Below are 22,335 nucleotides of genomic sequence, written 5' to 3'. Positions count from 1 at the left end.
TCTCATGTTCAGATAGAATCTCCTGGGTCATTGGAAACCACCGAGAAGAGTGTGACCCCATCCTCTTGAGCCCCACCCTCTGGCTATTAGAATAGAATAAAACTAGGTTGGAAAAGATCTTCAAGATCATCAAATCTCACTGTCACCCAATACCATCTTATCAACTAAACCGTGGCACCAGGTGCCTCATCCAGTCTCCTCTTATTGATTGTTATTGAGAAGATATCTCTAAGCACTGATTTCCTTTGAGTGTGCAGTTGATGCTTTAGGAACCTTCCTCCGTGTGGGCAGTTTCTGGTTTTAAGGACTGACTTCCTCAGTCCTTGCTTAGAACTGTTAACATTGGATATAGTTCAAACTCAATGAGCTGTGAACATCTTTGAGTATTTTTTAATCCTATGGGATGGCTGCTTGGCTGTTGAATAGTTTGACCACAGGAACTGCAAAAAAAATCCTCAGTCTCAAAATGTCTCTCCTGGGATATGTGGAATTGATTGAATGAAAACACTTCCTTCACATTAGTCTCCTTTATGGATCTGCCCTTTCCTTTCTGGCTCATAGACATAGTGATCATCATGAATGACCACCTTGACTGGGGAGGTGGGGAAGTGACAAAAAGCATTCAGGTCAACTCAGATCGATCCAAAAGCAGTAACATCAAAATAATTCATAGCTCCTTACTACAAGAAGGACATTTCAGTAAAGACATTTTTCCTAATATTCTATCTAAACCTCCCCTGCCTCAACTTGAGGCCTTCTCTTCTTGTCCTATCATTATTACTTGGAGAAGAGACCAACACTCACCTCATAACAACTTCCTTTCAGGCAGTTTTAGAGAGTGAGATCTCCCCTGAGACTTCTTCATGCTAAACAACTCCAGTTCTCTCAGCTGCTTTTCACAAGACCTGTACTCCAGACCCTTCATGAGCTTTATTGCCCTTCTTTAGACATGCTCCAGCATCTCATTGTCTATCTTGGAGTGAGGGGCCCAAAATAGCTACAATGAAGTCTAAGCAATATTCTTGGTCTTCCACTTTGAGCAGGCCAAAAGAATTCTTACCTTTGTGGAAGAGATGGAAGAGTCATGAAAAGGAACTGGCCATCCTCACTGCAGTATCCACCACCACACCTAATGATCTTCTAGAAACTGATGCTTCCAGAGATGAATGTCAGCTGTCTCAGGAGGTAAACTGGAAATCTGATCATGAAGGAAATCATAGAATCATTTTGTTTGCAAAAGACCTTTAAGATCATCAAGCCCAGTCATTATCTAACTCTGCCAAGTCTGGTGCTAAACCATGTCCCTCAGTACCACATCTCTGTGTGTTTTAAACACCTCCAGGGATGGAGGTTTGTATAGATAAAACGTGTTTGGTGGGCTTAACAGAAGCCAATACTTAATAAACTACTATCCTATAGGAATGTCATCTAAACTGGGGAATTAATAATTAATGTTTTCAAATAGATGCTTCCCAGCATACAGGCTTTTGAATCATTTATAGGTTGGGGCCCTTCAGTAAGTATTTTCATATTTAATGTATTAAGCTGGAGCATTACTGAAAGGAACAAAGAATGAAGTTCAAGAGGAAAATTATTCAGTGCTTGGATGAAAGGAAAACCTAATTAGGGATAGATTGTACCTTTAGATAGAACTTTAAATAAAACACTACTCACAGAATCACAGAATGGTAGGGAAGGTTGGAAGGGTCCTCTAGAGATCAGTAAGTACAAGCCCCCTTCCAAGGTAGGTTCACCTAGAGGTCACACAGGAACGTGTCCATGTGGGTTTTGAATATCTCTAGAGATGGAGACTACCACCTCTCTGGGTAGCCTGTTCCAGTGCTCCATCACGCTTAAATTAGAGAAGTTTCTCCTCATGTTTAGACGGAACCTCTTATGTTCCACTTTGTGCCTATTACCCCTTGTCCTGTCACTGGGCATCTCTCATCCCATCATTAAGAACAGGCTTAACTTCTCCATTCACATTTGGAAAAAATCACTTCTGCAGCTCTGCCTGCTATGCAGAGCAAACACCTGAAGAAGTCCTTAAAAAGTTGTGCTGGGCTCAGATGGATAAAAATTAACCCTGCCTGTCTCCTTCCCTACTCTGCTTTCAGGCAGGGTCCAAAGTCACAGCTCCAAGCATATATCTGGGTTTCACCCATGACACTTTCTGCCAGGACAACATGAGTGGGTTGCAAACCACTTATTTTATGCAGGTTGGCTCCTAATAATAAAGTTGGACAAGCTGACCCTCAGCCAGTATGCCCACATGGCCAGTAAGGCCAATCGGATGCTTTTGAGCATGAAGAAAAATATGACCAGCAGGTGGTAGGAGATTCTCTTTCCCCTCTGCTCTGCCATAGTGAGGTCATATCTGGATTATTGTGTCCAGTTCTGGGCTAATCAGTTCAAGAAAGACAAGGAACTACTGGAGAGAGGCCAGTGGAGGATGCAAAGACTATGAGGGATCAGGAGCATCATTTAACAAAGAAAGTCTGAGAAACCTAGGGTTGCTTAGGTCAGAGAAGGCTGAGAGGGGTTCTTCTTAACGGTATCTAAAGGGTGAAGATCAAGAGGATGGGGCCAGACTCTTGTCAGTAGTGCCACTGTCAGTAAAAGGGACAATGGGCACAAACTGGAACCCAGGAGATTCTGTCTGAATGTGAGGAAAAACTTCTTTGCTTCTTTGCTGTGAAGATTCTGGAGCCCTGGGCCAGGCTGCGCAGAGAGGTTGTAGAGTATCCTTCTCTGGAGAGACTCTAAACCCACCAGAGCATTGTGATACTGAGCAACTTGCTGTGGGTGACCCTGCTTTAGCAGGGAGCTTGGACTAGGTGATCTCCAGAGGTCCCTTCCAACCTCCACCATGCTGGGATTCTCTGTATGAAATACTTCCTTGGACAAGCAATGTGTTCTTGAACTGGCACCTAAAGGTGACCGCTCAGGGAAGCCTGGCATGTGGTCATGACTGGGGTTACCTAGCAGGTAGCAGATAGTTTGACCATTTAACACGTGTGGCCATTCATTGAGGAAACTGTTGAAGGTTCCTTTCTGAGCCCTCCTCAGCTTGTCTGTGCTTCCCCTCGCTCCTTAAGGGAGTTTGGCAAAGCCTCTCTGGTTTGTACAAGCAGGCATTAAAACAAGATCTAGGCACCAAACCAAAAATAGCTCCTTTTTTTGCTTTCATTTAAATAAACATTCTGCATCACCCTTTTTATTTGCATCTCACTGGGTTTCTAATTCAGGCCTTCTGGATGACTTTGCACTCTTAAATTTCAGGTTTTTGTGGGTGCAAAGATTAATGTACACATAATGGTTAATGTACACATAATATCTTGCATCTGTAATGTGCAGATTAATATTTAATGTTTGCAGCTCTCTGCTTATTTATTTTGCTGCCTTACCCATTTGTCTGAGAAGCATGCTTATGTTGTTGCTATCTCTAACAAGATTATGATCTCTTCAAATGGCTTGATGTAGGCTCCACAGGGCAAATGAATAGCCTGAAGTATATCTTAGTCTGATACCTTACCGAGTCAATAGGTCTCACCATGATACAAGCCCCTGATGACGTTTCAGCTTCTATTAATACGAAGCAGAGGGACTGAAATGTGAATGAACAAGCTCCCTCCTAATGAATCATGCAGAAACTGTGGAAAAGCAGTAGCTCAGCTTTCCATTCTCTGTCCTGAACTTAAAATAGAATCACAGAATTGTTTGGGCTGGAAAAGAGCTTTAAGACCATCAAGTCCAACCATTAACCCAGCACTGCCAGCTCACCACTAAAGCATAGAATCATAGAATTGTCTCGGCTGGAAAAGACCTAACATAATCAAGTCTAACCATCAACCTAATTAAACCATATCCTGAAGTTCCATGTTCATATGTTTCTTGAACACCTCCACCACCTCTGCGGGCAGGCTGTTCTAACACCTGACCACTCTTTCAGTAAAGAAATTCCTCCTAATACCCAAACCTCCCCTGGGACAATTTCAGACCGTTTCCTCTCATCCTATTGCTTGCTAACAGAGAAAAGAGACCAACTCCAACCTCACTACAACCTCCCTATGTGCCTCAGGACCACATCTACATGGCTTTTCAATCCTCTCAGGGATGGGGATTCCACCATCCCCCTGGGCAGGCTTCCCCTTCCCAGTTCCATGGGAAGAAATTTTTCCCAATGTCTGGCCTAAATCTCTCCTGGAACAACCTGAGGGCATTTCCTCTTGTTACTTGGAAAACAAGACCAACCCCTACCTGGCTCCAACTCCAACAGGGAGTCATGGAGAGTCAGAAGGTCTCCTTTGAAGCTCCTTTTCTCCAGGCTGAACAACCCCAGTTTTCTCAGCTGCTCCTTTATTTAGAATAAACCTTTATTTAGAATAAACCAAACCAGGTTGGAAGAGACCCTCAAGATCATCGCGTCCAACCCATCAACCAATCCAACCCACCTAAACAGCTAACCCATGGCACCAAGCACCCCATCAAGTCTCCCCCTGAACACCTCCAATGACAGCAACTCCACCACCTCCCTGGGCAGCCCATTCCAATGGGCAATCACTCTTTCTGTACAGAACTTCTTCCTAACATCCAACCTGAACCTCCCCGGCGCAGCCTGAGACTGTGGCCTCTTGTTCTGGTCCTCACCAGACCTCTTCTCCAGACACTTCACCAGCTTCACTGCTCTTCTGTGGACATGTTCCAGTACCTCAATGTCTTTCTTGTAGCAAGGTGCCCAAAACAGAGCCCAGTATTTGGAGTGTAGCCTCACCAGATGATCATTGTCCTAAATATTTTTCTTACAACAGAGACTAGACCAGGACCACACAAAGGTGGAGCACTAAGGCTCTAAAGCAGAGGGGATGTTTCTCAGCATCTGAGAGAAGGGCATGCGGATGCTGCTGGTGACTGAGGTTTTAGATGTACAGAACTTCTGATATCATCATCTCACCAGCTCTTCTGTCAGCACACTGGTATGTTCCTGTAGGGCTAATCTTCCCACACAGAGAAGCACAAGTGCTGATTTAGATAGTGCACTTTCTGCCAAGCATCCAGGCATCTGGAAACCAAGCGTCCCATAGCGCAGCACCCTGGGGTCCTCTTAGCTGATCCAGACTTCTGTATTTTCAGTGGATAGACACCAAATGGCACGTGGTGGTACCAACCCTGTGCCAGGCACTGTGTCTGAAATTTGTAAGAGCTTTAAAAAGCAGAACCGATTTCTCAACAGCCTGACTAAATAGACAGTGACCATTCAGTGGAGATCTAGAGGTACAGATTTCCTTACATTGATTTGATAGTCCCACCATGATTAATTGAATAATCACTGCATCCAAGTGTTAATAACAGTTCTTTACAACAATGATTTTCTTTGGTTGTGTGGCTCCTTTGCAATAGTATTTTAATTGAACACTTTAGGTAAATACTATAAAAATAGATTGTGAGCATCACTCAAATTTAGGCAGATTCAGTTTTTACTTCAATGTCCAGCATAATAATTTTTACATCAAGTTCCAATAAGTTTCCAAAGCTTTAACAGGTTGTGGAGTCTCCTTCTCTGCAGAGATTCCAAACCCACCTGGACATTGTGATCCTGGGCAGCCTGCTGTGGGTGACTCTGCTTTAGCATGGGTTGGATTGGATGATCTCCAGAGGTCCCTTCCAACCCCTACCATTCTATGATTCCATGATTCTATGATTCTACCACCCCTGACCAGTTGCAGAACTGGTACTGTAGGTTTCCATGCCATTGGCAGACTAAGGAATTATGCAGTACTTATGTATTTTGAGGACAATCTATTTTTGTATCCCTAATCAACATAGATTCATAGACAGGAAAATGAACAATGTTTTCACTTCTGTTCTAAAGAGAGAAAATTCTTTAAACTGATGGTTTGAGAAGAGAATGACTACAGGATTCTCTCTACTAGAATTTGTCATCTTTCAAGTCTCATCAGCATTTCACTTTGCTAGGAAAAATATTCAGAGGAAAATCAGGATTTTCCTCCCCCCTCAAAATTCCCCTCATCCTCTAGAGTTTAAAATTCTTTCAAACAAGTGAACATGTAGCACCTAGTGACAGGACAAGGGGCAACAAACATGAAATGGAAGCCAGGAGGTTTCATCTGAACATGACAAAAAAATCTTTTGCTCTGAGGGCGCTGGAGGCCTGGATCAGGCTCCCCAGAGAGGTTGTGAGGTGTACTTCTCTGGAAGGTTTACAAACCCTCCTGGACACTGTGATCCTGGACAACGTGTTGCAGGCGACCTTGCTTTAGTAGCAGGGCTGGGTTACACGATCTCCAGAGGTCATTTCCAACCCTCACCACGCTGGGATTCTGGGATGGCATATATTAGGCTTTCATAGAGATGATTTAAACAGAAATGAAGCTGTGTACACTTCCAGCTACTAATAGTATCTCCAGCATGGTTCCAATCTTATAGACTGTTCCAATACTCCATCACACTCAAAGGTAAAGAAGTTTTCCTTATGCTTATCTGGATCTTCCCATGTTCCAATTTGTGCCCGCTGACCCTTGTCCTGTCACTGGGCATCACTGAAAAGAGTCTGGCCCCTTCCTCTTGCCACCCAACCTTTACATATTGATCAGCATGGAGAAGATTCACTCTCAGGCTGCTCTTCTTCCTCGTGCCTCCTACCCTCTAGATCTTACTGAGCATTGAGATCTCCTCTCAGTCTGCTCTTCTCCAGGCTGAACAGCCTCAGGTAGAAAAACCTTTATTAGAATAAACCAAACCAGGTTGGAAGAGACCTTCAAGATCATCGTGTCCAACCCATCAACCAATCCAACCCACCCAAACAGCTAACCCATGGCACCAAGCTCCCTGTCAAGTCTCCTTCTGAACACCTTCAATGACGGCGACTCCACCACCTCCCTGGGCAGTCCATTCCAATGGGCAATCACTCTTTCTGTATAGAACTTCTTCCTAACATCCAATCTGAACCTCCCCTGGCGCAGCCTGAGACTGTGTCCTCTTGTTCTGGTACTGGGTGCCTGGGAGAAGAGACCATCATCCGCCTGTCTACAACCTCCCTTCAGGTAGTTGTAGAGAGTGATAAGGTCACCCCTGAGTCTCCTCTTCTCCAGGCTGAGCAACCCCAGCTCCCTCAGCCTCTCCTCATAGGGCTTGTGTTCCAAACCCCTCACCAACTTTGTTGCTCTTCTCTGGACGAGCCTGGTCTCTCAGCCTTTCCTCTTCACAGAGATGCTCCAATCCCCTCAGCATCTTTGTAGCCTCCACTGGACTCTCTTCAGTACTTCTTTGTGTTTCTTGAAACGGGAAGCCCAGAACTGGACTCAGATGTGGCCTCAGTAGGAGAGAGCAGGAGGAGAACCACCCTTGACCTGTTGGTCTATGCAGTTGTTGGAGACTGGAGAGGCAAGAGCCATGGTGTTATCTTCTCTGAAGAGCACCATCTAGATTAAACATAATTGCTTCTGAACAGGGACTTATTTCAAAATCCTGTGCTCTCCTACAGGCTCTAGGAAGCACATAGCTGAGATAACATTAGTAAAGTGCAGCAAAGCCTATTACACAGAAAGTGAGAAGTCAATGCCACCTTCATAGTCATATTCTGATGCGAAGGCAACTATCTCCTGTGAAAACTCTATTTGATTTTCCTTAAGGCTATGAGAAATGAACCATCAAGGATTTAGCCATAGTGGATTAAGATGTTACTGCTTCAACCTGTCTGGCCCTATGCCAAGGAATGCAATATCTTTGGAAAGAGAGAAATTGCAGTTTTCTAGGGGAGTAAACCAGCTTGATAACCTTGTTGAAACCCACCCCATCATCAGTTTAAGGCAGCATGGGGGTGTGTGAAACAAATACTCTATTTTAAACACTGCTTCAACAGCAGCAATAAGTCCAAGGAAAAGATAGATTTCCCTATTTTGCCCATCAGACAGTGGAGAGGAACGGGAAATGTGCTTCCAACTAATTTTCTAGTTCACCATCACCACCAGGGTGAGCAACTCTGCAGGTTTATGCTGAGTTAATAATGAAAGCTGTTTCAAATATGGCTGGAATTTTAACCCACTTAGCCAGACTGACAGTGGCTTAGCCCATTCTGTGTAGCAGAGTCTGGGAGCAACTTGTTCATAAAGGAGCTTTTTTTGCCTTGCAATCACAGAATCCCAGCATGGCAGAGGTTGGAAGGGACCTCTGGAGGTCATCGCTTCTCGGCCTTTTGGCTAAGATCAAGAGTAGTATCTGTTCTTATCAGTTTAATATCTGATATGTCCTCAATCAGAGGACTTTATATTAAACAGATTTTTTGGCCTAGGATGTGTTTTCTTCCTAAGGGTCTTTTCCAACCTGAATGCTTCTGTGATTCTGTGATGTAGTCCAACCCCCCTGCTAGATCAGGGTCCTTCACAGCAGATTGCCCAGGATCACAATGTCCATCTGAGTTTGGAATCTCCCCAGAGAAGGAAACTCCACAACCTCTCTGGAAAGCCTGTTACAGGGCTCTGATATCACCACAGCAAGAAGTTTATCCTCCTGTTCAGATGGAACTTCTTGGCTTCCAATTTGTGCCCACTGTCCCATGTCCTGTCACTGGACACCACTGAAAAGAGTCTTGCCCCATCCTCTTGCCACCCAACCTTTACATATTGATCAGCATGGAGAAGATTCACTCTCAAGCTGCTCTTCTTTAGGCTAAACAGCCCCAAGCCTCCCAGTGTTTCATCCTCACAGAGATACCCCAGTCCCTTCAGCATCTTCATAGCCTCTTCTGACCTCTCTCCAGTAGTTCCTTCTCTGTCTTGAACTGGGGAGCCCAGAACTGGACGCAGTACTCCAGATGTGGCCTGACTAGGGTAGAGTAGAGGGGGAGTAGAACTGTCCTCGGATTTCTAGTCACACATTTTTTAATGTATCCCAGGAGACCATTAGCCTTCTTGGTATTGAGGACATATTGCTGGTGAGCTTGATCACCAGCACTCCTAGTCCCTCATCAGAGCTACTTTCAAGAAGGTCAACCTCTCACCTGTACCGGTGGAGGGGGCTATTCCACCCCAGGTGCAAGACCCCACACTTGCCCTTGCTGACCTTCATGCGGTTCACCTGTGCTAAACTCTCCAGCCTGTCCAGTGTTGCCATTATAGAACCACATGATACACTCATAGAATAGTTTGGTTTGGAAGGACCATCAAGCAGCAACATTCCACAGCACCCCGGATGGGTGAGGTAAATCCAGAAGCTCAGTAGAGAAAGGCGCTCCTAAGATCTGCAGGGCCTTGGGGACTTTGCATAAAGATGCCAATAATGATAGCAGAGGAGGGAGGGTGGGGGAGTGGGGAAGAAACAGGTGAAAAATTAAAGCAATGTTGGGAAAACAAAAGTGAAAAAGGAAAGCAATGTTGCTACCTAAGAGCTTGGAAGAGGAGAATTATAAGGACCCCGAGTCAGAAATGAAGGTGACATTTATTACACACTAATAAAGTGGAAAAATGATGCAGAGGACATGAGGAAGAATAATTCAGAGGAAACAGTCAGTGAGGAATTTGCACTGAAACAAACAAAAAAGGAACTAGGAAAGCTGCCATAGCAAGATGTTGAATTGCCATCCTGGGAGATATTAATCTGTGAGAGACAGCTAAGAATAACTAACTCAGTCCAGGCAGATGCAAAGGGATGGAAATGAAACAGGTCCTTGCCAAAGCAGTCTGCAATAACACTACCATATGTCTTGTCATTTTGGTTTCCTAGAGTACGAGTCACATTTTATCTCACAGATTACAATCAGATGATTTCCTATCAGCAAGACAACTCTATTTTATTTGCCTAAAGAGCCCCTATCCTAGCTGTCTTCTAGGGGGTTAGTTATTTATTTTTAATGCAAGAAACAGTATTTTCAAGTAGGGGATTGGAAGGGAACCCTGGAGATCATCCAGTCCAACCCCCCTGCTAAAACAGGATCCCCCATAGCAGGTTGCCCCAGGATCACAATGCCCAGGTGGGTTTGGATTTTCTCTAGAGAAGGAAACTCCACAGCTTCTCTGGACAGCCTGCTCCAGGGCTCCAGCACCCACAGAGCAAAGAAGTTTTTCTTCCTGGTCAGATAGAACCTCCTGGGTTGCAGTTTTTGCCTGATGCCACTCATCCAGTTGCTGGCCCAGCTCTTAAAAGCACCTGGACCCATCCTCTTGATACCCACCCTTAGCACTGAGGAGATCCTTTCTCAGGCTGTTCTTCTCCAGGTTAAACAGTCCTAAGTCTTTCAGCCTTTCCTTCTCACAGACATATTCCAGCCCCTTCAGTGTCTTTGTAGCCTCCACTACTCCTTCAGTAGTTTCTTGTCTCTCTTGAACTGTAGAGCCCAGAACTGGACCCAGGACTCCAGATGTGGCCTCACTAGGGTAGAATAGAGAAGGAGGAAAATGTCCCTCCACCTGCTGGTCAGATTCTTCTTAATAAACCAACTCCAGGAGAGCACTGACCTTCTTGGTCACAAGGACACCTTGCTGACTCATGGTGAACCTGTTGTCCACCATGGTGAACCTGTTGTCCACCAGGATTTCCCAGGTCCTTCTCCACAGAGTTGCTTGCCAGCAAGCCTACCCTCCTCTGTACTGATGCATTGTAGTGCTGACAAACATGTTTAATGGTGCCTTGGCAGAGCTGGGTTGGACTCAATGATCTTAAAGGTTTCTTCCAACCAAAACAGATGATTCTATAATTCCAAAAATGCTTCCACAACATAAGACATATTGCTCTAAGCCCTATCTGATCATATTAAGACTCTGGCAGAGCCTCAACTCTAATTTATGCAATAGGCATGGAGAACCTAACCCCTGCTCCCAGTTAGTACCAACTGAAATTTCCAAGACTGGTACAAACTGGAACTGCACTTTCCAGCAGCCCTCCTTTCCCACTCTGAGGGTTGGAGGGTTTTCTGGCACATGAGTAGTTGCAAGGAGAGAACAGAAGCAGGCACAGTGGGACTTCTCAGGAAGCCATCAATAACTGCCAACTCATCAGGATGTTCTGCAGTCCCTTGAGTATCACCAGGAATCAGTTGTTTAGCATAAAGGGTGATAGAATTTCCTCTCAGTGGACTCTCATTGATTTTTAAAGAGTTTAGATGACTTGTAAGAGCTTTGCAGACATCTCTGGCAGCTTAGGGTCAGAGAGACATCATAGTGAAGTGGACAATAGGAAGGCTTCAGCAAATGAGATTAAAATCTTTTCAAGCCTGGATGACAGCAATGTCTGATTTATGTTTATCCTCATTTTGGACTGACATAAATCTCTTTCCAGGCCATCTTTTGTTTAAGGTCTGAAGGAAAGCAGAGGAGAGAGTGATGTTGGAACAACTGAAGACACAAATGGAAGCAGGGACCTGATCTTAGAGGTCTTTCCAACCTCGATGATTCTATGTTCTTCAGTGTCTAATGACACTTTAAATTCCATTTCATGACACTTCAAGTTCCATTTCTTCCATGATGTACTCTTTGATCCTAAACATTCTGTCATGGACTTCTAAAATATGGAGGCTTTTGGGGAACACTTTGAAGTATAATATTTATTTCATAAATGAGCCAAAGGTGCCATTATCATATTATCATCACTGATGGCACAAAAATTAATCCTATTAAAAGTATTAAAACCCAATGAACTGGATCCTTTATTATTATTATTATTATTATTATTATTATTATTATTATTATTATTGCTAATGATCATTCATCATTATCAAAAATCCCAGAAGTTTCTGACATCATCTCATGGTCTTCTCTTGTGCCAGCAGGGAAAACTTCCCATAGAATCACAGAATCATAAAGGTTGGAAAACATCTCTCAGGTCATCAAGTCCTGCCATCAACCCCACACCACCATGCCCACTGAACCATGTGGTGAAGGGCCATGGCTACACATTTTTTTAATACCTCCAGGGATGGTGATTCCAGCACTTCCCTGGGCAGCTTGTTCCAAGGCCTGACCAAAGTTGTTGGTCAATTTTTTCATAGAAGACAAATTCTAGCAGAAGTCTGGATTTGGAGCAGTGAGGATCACTGTCACAAGGGACAAGGCATACATGCAGTAAAGATAATCATCCATCCTAGGTTTAGTACTTCACCTTATTAATCATGTGAAATGGAAAAGAAAATATGCTAATTAATCTGCAAATGTCACAAAGTGAGGAAAAGACTGTGAAGGTCTGGCTAATAAGAATTCTGAGCAGCAGCTGAGGGAACTGAGGTACTTCAGCCTTGAAAAGGGGCTCAGGGGAGACCTCCTCACTCTCTACAGCTCCCTGAAAGGAGGCTGGAGCGAGGTGAGGGTGAGTCTCTTCTCCCCAGTAGCAACCAATGAGACAAGCAGAAAAATGCTTGAATTTGCTGGTCTTAATGGTCTCTTCCAAATAAAATGCTTCTGTGAAAAAAAAAAAAATGAGTATTTTGTATCTCTGTCACAAGGACAACAGAGATTTAAGGATTTTCATATGCTGGATTTTAAATTTACAGCCATGTTCTGAAATTCAACAAGTCATTGGAGCTAAAAGGGTCTGATCCCATCTCTCTTACAGACCTCCTTCAAGTACCGAAAGGCCACTATAAGGGCTCCCTGGAGACTTCTCTTCTCCAGGCTGAACAATTCCAACACTCTCATCCTGTCTAGTGGTTCTCCAGCCCTCAGACCTCTGGACCCACTCCATCAGATCCATATCCTTCTCAAGTCTTTCTAGAAGTTGTAATTCCACAGTGAATTTTATCTTTGTTTATTTCTTTAGAGGAGGGGGTGAAGATATTCAGATCAAATGATTTAATTGCAGGCTGTAGACAGAACATAATTAAGAGAGGAGAATATTGGTAAACAATGGCTTGATTTCAATTGGAAACAAGGGAAGGGTTATTTTTAGTAGAACTTCTAAATTGCTTTGCAATGTTTTTATTGAATGTAGGCAGTTGGAAAACTGTAATTTTGAGAAATACTTATGTCTTTGAGAAACTACAATATATATAAACAGCCTTCCAAAACTAACCACACACCAGTCCTATGCCATGGAATGGCTGCAGTAAATTCATCTATTGTTTGGAAATAGTAGAGTCATAGAATCATAGAATCAATAAGGTCATAGAATCAATAAGGCTGGAAAAGACCTCAAAGATCATCAAGCCCAACCTGTCAATCAAGACCTCCTGACTACTCAACCATGGCACCAAGTGCCACATCCAATCCCCTCTTAAACACCTCCAGGGACATATATGTATGTATCTATGTATATTGAGGGAGATACAGACTAAAGAGAAGGAAGAATATTTTTGCACTGAGAGTGTTGAGACCCTGGCTCAGGCTGCCCACAGAGATGGTAGATGCCCCATCCCGGGAACTGTTCCAGGTCACGTGGTATGGGGCTCTGGGCAATCTGCTCTGATTGCAGATGTCCCTGAAGGCTGCAGGGGATTTGGAACAGATGACCTTTAAAGGTCCATTCCAACCCAAACCATTTTGTGATTCTATGAAAATATGATTTTTTCTGCAAAGCAACCCAGATAACTGCTGAAGAGGAAGAAGGCAATAGTTGTACTCCATCTGGAAATCTGTGGAGACCAAACATTTCTCAGCAAAAATAATAGATTTTGTCCACAGTCCTCAGTCATCATTAGTAAGAGGTGAAGAGGAAACACTACCCAAGGACTGAAGATAGTTGTGAAGGGTAAGGGCTAGGCCAGTCATGAGATGAGTGCCAGAGGCTCCTCATAAACCCCTCTGCTTATGAAAGAGAAGGGAAAGGGAAGAAGTGAGAGAGACTGATGGGGTGGGAAAGAAAGGAAACCATCTGGGATGGAAAGAAGAACAATCCAATGAAATAGAAAGCAAGTGATACAAACCAATTTCCAATCCAATCCCTGATGGCAATGTCACCATTCATGTTGGGGGCAGGCACCAGGGAAGTCCCAGACTGGACTATGTAACACAGGGGAACTAGATTCAGGGCTGGGCTCTGGAACTGGTTCAGAAATACAGGGATTAGGATAAAAGGCAGAAGGGACAGATTCCTCCTGGGACACTGGCCAGCAAAGAGTGGCTGGAGAGCAGCCAGGCAGAGAGGGACCTGGGGGTGCTGGTCAATGGTAGGATGAACATGAGCCTGCAGTGTGCCCAGGCGGCCAGGAGGGCCAATGGCATCCTGGCCTGCATTAAGAACAGCGTGGCCAGCAGGAGCAGGGAGGTCATTCTGCCCCTGTACACTGCACTGGTTAGGCCACACCTCGAGTCCTGTGTCCAGTTCTGGGCCCCTCAGTTTAGGAAGGATGTTGACTTGCTGGAACGAGTCCAGAGAAGGGCAACGAAGTTGGTGAGGGGCTTGGAACACAAGCCCTATGAGGAGAGGCTGAGGGAGCTGGGACTGCTTAGCCTGGAGAGGAGGAGACTCAGGGGTGACCTTATTGCTCTCTACAACTACCTGAAGGGGGGTTGTAAATAGGCAGAGGTTGGTCTCTTCTCCCAGGCAGCCAGCACCAGAACAAGAGGACACAGTCTCAGGCTGCACCAGGGGAGGTTCAAGCTGGAGGTCAGGAGGAAGTTTTACACAGAGAGAGTGATTGCCCATTGGAATGGGCTGCCCGGGGAGGTGGTGGAGTCGCCGTCACTGGAGGTGTTCAGGAGGAGACTTGACAGGGTGCTTGGTTGCATGGGTTAGTTGATTAGGTGGTGTTGGGTGATAGGTTGGACGCGATGATCTTGAAGGTCTCTTCCAACCTGGTTTATTCTATTCTATTCTATTCTATTCTATTCTATTCTATTCTATTCTATTCTATTCTATTCTATTCTATTCTATTCTATTCTATTCTATTCTATTCTATTCTATTCTATAGAAGAGGTCTGACCCTGGTGATCCCTCAGCTTGATTCTGAAGATGATGTCCATGGGATGCAATCCCTTGTGCATCAGTTGAGGGCCACCTGTCCTGTCCCCTCCTCCCCACAGGTGCGATCTCTGACTTTCTGCAGGCCAAGGCTGGACATAAGATGTGGCACTGGTCTTTGTCTGCACAGGAGCAAGTCTAAGCCAGAGCCTTTCTGCAGCCCAGCCCTTGGCAGTAACTCTCCCCATCAGCATTCTTACTGCTAGAAGTAGCCACTGGCTGTACAAACCCACCCTGAGCATCAGAATTTGTTGTTACTCATCAGAGCCTGAGCTGAGAAGTCAAATCCCTGAACCAGAACTGGTTCTGTTATAGCTCAAACTAGGACAAAAACTTAGCGCAAGGTGATGCTTTCTGGCTGATCACAGAATGTGCACCTTAAACGGGTTGTAATTAAGAGTTTCTTTTGGTTTCAAGGAATTTGTGCTGCTGCTCCTGGATCTGTGAGGGATGATGGTTTGTGCTGGCTGCCACAGCCGAACAAGATGTTCATTGCCTAATAGTGATGGGTAGCACTGCCAGAGAAATGTGATTGTTTTATTTCTTACTGTTACCATGGTGATAGTCAGACCAGTCCACTAATGAGGTGTCTGATGGGGCAGGACATATAATACCACATGCAGCAGGCTGAAAGTGGGACAATGATGCTCTGCATCAGGTATCTACTTAACTAGAGCTCTTCAAGCTGACTTGCGAAAAACGTGACAAAAGGATCCTCAAAACCAAGGTCTTTTACTTGGAGAATAATCTATAATCAAAATTGGCTATTTCTCACCCTTTGTGAGGTTACACTAGACACTAATTCTACCTCTCATATTATTTTAGCCTCCTATCTACTGTTTCAGGCTTTAGATTGATCCATTAATTATTAACTCCTAGTACAAATCACTACAATGGGAACATGCTGCACTTGGGTCTGCCAAGAAATATTAAATCTTTCTCAAGGTGTAGGTTTTATTACAGATCACATAATTTCCGTGCCCTAGCTTCCAGATGGAGCTCTTCTGGCTTCCAGTCTTTTTAATATGGTTTCCTGGAAAATCAGAGGAGATAAGCACATGGGTTTGCATAATCAAATCAAGCTCATTTGGAGTGGAATAAACAGAGAGGGAGACTGATGTGCTTATTTCATTAGCATATGGTACTGGAAAAATAACTGGTATAATACTGATATCTAGCAGTGGGGGCTGGAGTAGGTAATCTCCAGTGGTCCCTTCCAACCCCTACCAGTCTATGATTATATGATAAGAAAATATTTAGCATCTTATTATTTTGCCAGAGGTCCAGATGTGGGGGGTTTTCCCCCCCTTTGAAGTGGAAGAACATGGAATACAACTTCTGCTTTGAACTTTGTAGATAACCTGATATTCCACAGCCTTCTGAACATCAAATCCTCTGTGGATGGGTATAGAGGTATGAAGTTGGGGTTTCAGGCAAGATGAAGGGGGCAGAGGTTCTGAAAGCAATTGAAAAAGCTGAAGCAGAGAGTGAAATGAAAGCAGGGAAAAAAAATCACAGTGATTTCTACTGTTGCAGAGATAGGCACTTAAGGACTTCAGTTTGAGAACTCTCCCTGCTGCAAGTGGCCTTACGGACATGATTATAGAATCACACCCACTCTAGATGAAGAAGGCTTTAACAATTGCAACCATATCTCAAATAAAGCATCACCCACAATCATACAATCATCAAAAGTTTTGAGTTGGAAAGAACCTTTAAAGCTCATCTAGTCCAAGGCACCTTTCAGTGAGCAGGGACATCTGTAACTGGAGCAGGTTGCCCAGAGCCCCAAGCAACCTGACCTGGAATGGTTCCAGGGATGGGGCATTTACCACCTCTCTGGGCAAACTGGGCCAGGGTCTCACCACTGTGAGCATAAACCATTTCTTCCTTTTCTCTAGTCTGACTCTCCCTCTTTTAGTTTAAACCCATCACCCCTTGTGCTGTCATTACCCTTGTGCCACCCCTTCATAGTACTTGAAGTACTTCAGTATCCTTTGAGTACTGAAAGCCCACAAGAAGGTCTTTTTGGAGCTTTCTCTTCTTCAGGATGAATAACCCCAACACTCTCAGCCTGTCCTCAGAGGAAAGAGCTTCCAGTCACAGAATCATAGAATCACATAAAACGCCCAGTTGGAAGAGACTTCACATCACGGCTGTGGTATCCTCTGGCCTCTGCTACAACAGGTCCATGTCTCTCTCCTGTGCTGAGGACTCCAGAGCTGGACTCAGCACTGCAGATGGAGTCTCAGCAGAGTGGAGTAGAGGGGCAGAATCCCCTCCCTCCACCTGCTGCCCACACTGCTGTGTATGCATCCCAGAACATGGATGGTTTGGGCCTGTGAACACATACTGCCAGCTCATGTCCTGCTTTTAACCCACCAGCACCAGCAAGTTCTTCTCCACATAAAGAATCCCAATCTGGTGATTCAAAAGTGAATCCAAACAATTTTACACAGGCTGCTTGTCAACCATATTATAAACATAGTGAAGATTTACTTTGATTTGGAAGGCAGGGGAAGGACTTCTCAGGATATCAGGTAGTGATAGGACTAGGGGGAATGGAATGAAGCTGGAGGTGGGGAGATTCAGGCTGGATGTGAGGAGGAGGTTCTTCACCATGAGAGTGGTGAAACCCTGGAATGGGTTGTCCAGGGAGGTGGTCGAGGCCCCGTCCCTGGGGGTGTTTAAGACCAGGCTGGATGAGGCTCTGTCCAGCCTGATCTAGTGTGGGGTGTCCCTGCCCATGGCAGGGGGGTTGGAACTAGATGATCCTTGTGGTCCCTTCCAACCCTGAATGAAACTATGAAACTATGAAACTATATTATAACCTTCAAGGGTCCCTCCCGACCCAATGCATCCTGTAATTCTGTGATTCCCTGTCTGTGTTGAAAGGTTCTCCACCTAAGGAGATATTCTACATGTGTCAGATAAAGAAAAAAATAATATATTGGAGTAGTAGCTCACTGTGATACTTGGGTTTTTTTTGTTGTTGTTCTATAAACCTTATTAAAACAAAACCTACCCAATTAAACTGAATTATGTGATACTACATCCTTATTTACTCTGAAAGCTCTTTGCTAGGTAGAAGAATTAGAACCAGCTTAGTTTTGTAACTACTACCATTTCCCTTAGATGAATGCAAATGGGAATCTAAAATATTGGAGGCAGGCAAATGGCAGTTAATATCCCAGAGAAATACTCCAAGATGGTACTTCATTATTATTGTTCTGTTATGTGCATTATAATTGCATCTGGAAGCTTTACGTATAGACCTGGACCTCACCAATTGCTAGGTATATTAATTCTGCACCACATTAATTATTAGAGGTGGGCAAGAAGTAGGAATATTTGTGTCTGTTCTAACAAGTGATAAGCTCTGCCTTCCTCACATCACTGCTGGAGCTGTTTCAGTGGGTTTAATAATGCTGCAGTTAAAAATAAATAACAGATATGTTAGCTGTTCTCCATCCCTAGGCTGGGGAATATACCCAAGCTGTTTTCTGTTGCAGAAAATGTGTTTGCAAAGTTAAGAACAACCTTGCTGCATTTCACAGGGAATTTTTGTCAAGTTCTATAAATCAAACAGCACAAGCAACAATTTGGGGCTTTGCACTCAGCAATTGTTTCTGTGGTATCCTAGCCATGACAAATTTTCACTCCACCTTTATTCTTCATCTCTGTCAAATCACTACATTTCTTCCTAGACTTTGCCCCCCACAGCGTTTGTTAAATCCCAAATTCACACAGAGGGAGCTCTGGAGACCATCGAATCCAATCCCCCCTACCAAGGCAGGTTCACCCAAAGAAGGTCACAGGAAAACATCCAGGTGGGTTTTGAATCTCTCCAGAGATAGAGACTCCACCACCTCTCTGGACAGCCTGTTCCAGTGCTCAGTCATCCTTCTCACATTTAGATAGAACTTCATGTGTTCAAGTTTGTGCCCGTTACTCCTTGTCCTGCCAACTGTGCACCACTGAAAAAAGACTGGTCCTATCCTCCTGACACCCACCCTTGAAGTATTTATAAGCATTTATGTGATCCCCCTCAGTCTTTCTTTCCCAGACTAAAAAGATCCAAGTCTCTCAGTCTTTCCTCATAAGAGAGATGTTCTTGTCCCCGAATCGTCTTTGTAGCCTTTTTCTGCACCCTCTCCAGCAATTCCCTGTCCCTCTTGAATTGGGATCACAGGGAGTTACAGAGAGTGAGAAGGTCTCCCTTCAGCCTCCTTTTCTCCACACTGAACAACTCAAGTTTCCTCAGCCCCTCCTCACAAGATTTGTGCTCTAGACCCTTCAGCAGCTTTCCTGCCCTACCCTGGACCACTCCAGCACCTCAATGTTCTTTTTGTGGTCAGGGCCCTGAAACTGAAACCAGCATTCAAGGTGTGGCTTCACCAGTGCTGGGTACAGGGATACTGCTCTTTTCAGTGTCATAGAATCATAGAATGGTTTCAATTGGAAGGGATCTTTAAGTTCATGAGTTCCACCTCCCCTGCCATGGGCAGGGACACTACCTATTAGACCAGGTTGTTCAAAGCCACATCCAGTCTGGTCTTAAACACTTCAAGGAATGAGGCATCCACAGCTTCTCTGGGCAGCCTGTTCCAGTGTCTCACCACCCTCATGGTAAAGAACTTCTCCCTAATGTCTGATCTAAATCTGCTTCTGTATTCTGCTTCTATTTGAGTTTCTCTGATATATTAAAAGACTGAAGATTATCTCAAACAGATTGGATTCCATTTATCAAAACCAGTTGATATTTAAGATATCTGTCTCTGGCTAGATGTGACTCACATCTCTTCTGGGCACTAGAAAATTGGGAAGCATAGAATCTTCCTCAGAAATCAAATCACACAACTCTGTTATTTTGCAAATAAAGAGCAGAAGCACTTCTTGAACATACAGGATTATTTCATCATTTCTGAACAACTTTAGCATTTTCATTCCTAATCTTCCTTTTCTCTCTACAACATTCTGAAAACACATTATAGTGAGGGGTCAGACTCTTCCCCCATAGAACAAGTGACAGGACAAGAGGAAATGGCCTCAAATTACACCAGGAGAGGTTTAGGTTAGACTGTGGTGGTTTGAGCCTTAACTGGGGCTTAAGAGCTCAGATGGGGGCCAGACTGAGAATCCCTCCCCCAAACCCCCCTCCTCTTTCCCAATAGAGAGGAAAGGAAAGGGAAAGAGCAAATCCACCAAGAAATAATTTGGGTTTGGCTTGGAAGTAGAGAGGTAAAGAATTTTCTTTAAACAGTATATGTGTGTATATATGTGTGTATATATATATATATATATGTAACAATAACAGGCAGGGTTCACAAGGGTAGGGAACAAGGATGGATGGGAAAAGAAAGAAATATGAAATACAAAACCAGTCCTTTGCAAAGTGTGGAAGAAGCAGGGAGGACCATGTGGCAAAGTTCTCTTATTTCCTTGGGAAATGACATCTCCCTGCCCCAGCAGGGGCCATGTCTGGAGTACTGGCCCCAGTTTAAGAGAGACAGGGAACTGTTAGAAAGAGTCCAGCCGAGGCTCCAAATATACTGAGGAGACTGGAGCATCTCAGTGAGGAGAAAAGGCTGAGAGACCTGGGGCTGTTGAGCCTGGAAAAGAGGAGACTGAGAGATCTCAATGCTTGACAGCTAAAGGATGAGGATCAAGAGGATGGGGCCAGATGCCCTTCAGTGATGCTCAGTAAGAGGACAAGGGCAAACCATCACAAATGGGAACCTGGGAGGTTCCATCTGAACACTTGGAAAAACTTTCTTGTGAGGGTGCTGGAGCTCTGGAGCAGGCTGTCCAGAGAGGTTGTGGTATCTTCTTCTCTGGAGAGATTCCAAACTCACCTGGACATTGTGATCCTGGGCAACCTGCTGCAGGTGCCGCTGTTTTAGCAGGGGGCTTAAACTAAATGACCTCCAACGTTCCTTTCCAATCTCTACCATTCTCTGACTCGACCAAAAATCTTCCCCTCTACATTTCTGCTTCTGTAAGTTACTCCTATTTAAAGCATTCCTTCATAATTTCTCTTACAAGACCTCTTATTAAAGATCAAATTGATCCAGGATTAGTTGGGCAATACCTCAGCTGAATTGCACTCATGATTCTGACTTTCTGAGGTAAACAACAACTCTCAGAGAAATAAGTAGAGAATTCCACTTACCACCACTCTTTGGTTTTGGTCTTCTAATGAAGACATCAACTTATTTTGACAATTTTTACAGATCTGCACAACTTCAGATTTTGTTGTTTTGATTGGCAAGGGGTGCTTTAGACTGCCTACTCAGTGATAACGTCTCAAAAGAGCCACTCAAAGGGCTGCAGAACAGAAATGGTATTTTTCATCTTTTGAAAGCTGTAAAGTGGTTGAACATATTTGCATTTTCATTAGTCTGGCATGTAGTCAATATCAAAAGAAGCACAAAAAGAATCTGAATCATGAAAATTATAGACTGAGTTTGGTTTAACCCTTATAAACATAGATGTTTGGATCATGAAGAACTTCACTCCTGAAAAATACTTTTTTAAGGGTGATCAATATTTCTTTAAAAAATCATTATTTCAGTCACACCCAGCATTGCTTCTTCTAAATTTATTCTACATTTGTCTTCACAGAAAATACTCAAACAAGGTTAAGACATCTCAACACAGAACCCAAAAGAGAGATAAACGGCAAGCCTCTGGCATGCAGAGCAAAACAAGAAGCACACCTGAATGCCAAATGTCCACAAAGCTTGAGAATCAGAGAATGATTTGGGTTGGAAGGCACATTTAAAGGTCATGTAGACCATGTCTTGTAGACTGAACAGGGACATCTTAAACTACAGCAGGTTGCTCAGAGCCCCAGAACTCCTGACCTGCAATGGTGCCAGGGATGGGGCATCTACCACCTCTCTTGACAACATGGGCCAGTGTCTCACCATCATCATTGTGAAAAATGTCCTTACAGGTTGCCCAGGGAGCTCATGGATGCTCCCTCCCTGTTCAAGGCCAGGACAAATGAGGCCTTGAGCAATCTGGTCTAGTGGAAGGTGTCTCTGCCTGTGGCAGGAGGTTTGGAACTAGGTGATCTTTAATGTCCCTTCTAACCCAAACCATTCTATGAACCTGTGAATCCAGTCCAAATCTCCCTCTTTTAGCTTAAACCCATCACCTCTTCTCCTGTCACAATAGACCTTTGTCCATGTCAAATAAAGTGAAGGAGAGAAAGTGGTGCAGTGGTTGTGCTGATGCCTGTTTTTTTGTTTGTCTGGGTTTTGTTTCACAAGCTTGCTGTTCCATGTGGCTTTGTGACAACTTGGCAGCTCTGTCTTTCTATCCACTCCCAGGGCTGTAAAAGGAGAGCCCACCTTTTAGTGATTTCCTGAGGGGCAGTAGACTGGAGAGCATGAGGGGTGTAGACCCTGCAGGGACAGAGACCAT

At 44.2% G+C, this 22,335-nt stretch overlaps 1 protein-coding gene and 1 non-coding gene across 2 annotated transcripts in view; one reads left to right on the top strand and one right to left on the bottom strand.

The window, feature by feature from the left end:
• LOC137445777 (receptor-type tyrosine-protein phosphatase mu-like) overlaps positions 1-22,335 on the bottom strand; it is a 203,186-nt gene that overhangs the window by 163,065 nt on the left and 17,786 nt on the right. The window lies entirely within an intron of this gene.
• Positions 8,200-8,382, top strand: LOC137445779 (U2 spliceosomal RNA). Its single transcript, XR_010988488.1, has one exon. It is a non-coding gene; the product is annotated as a U2 spliceosomal RNA (small nuclear RNA).

Source organism: Melanerpes formicivorus, unplaced genomic scaffold (genome assembly GCF_026170545.1).
Source record: "Melanerpes formicivorus ecotype bairdi unplaced genomic scaffold, bMelFor1.0.p_v2 SCAF_15, whole genome shotgun sequence".
In the NCBI taxonomy this organism is placed as follows: domain Eukaryota; kingdom Metazoa; phylum Chordata; class Aves; order Piciformes; family Picidae; genus Melanerpes; species Melanerpes formicivorus.
This window is presented reverse-complemented; position numbering and strand designations above follow the sequence as displayed.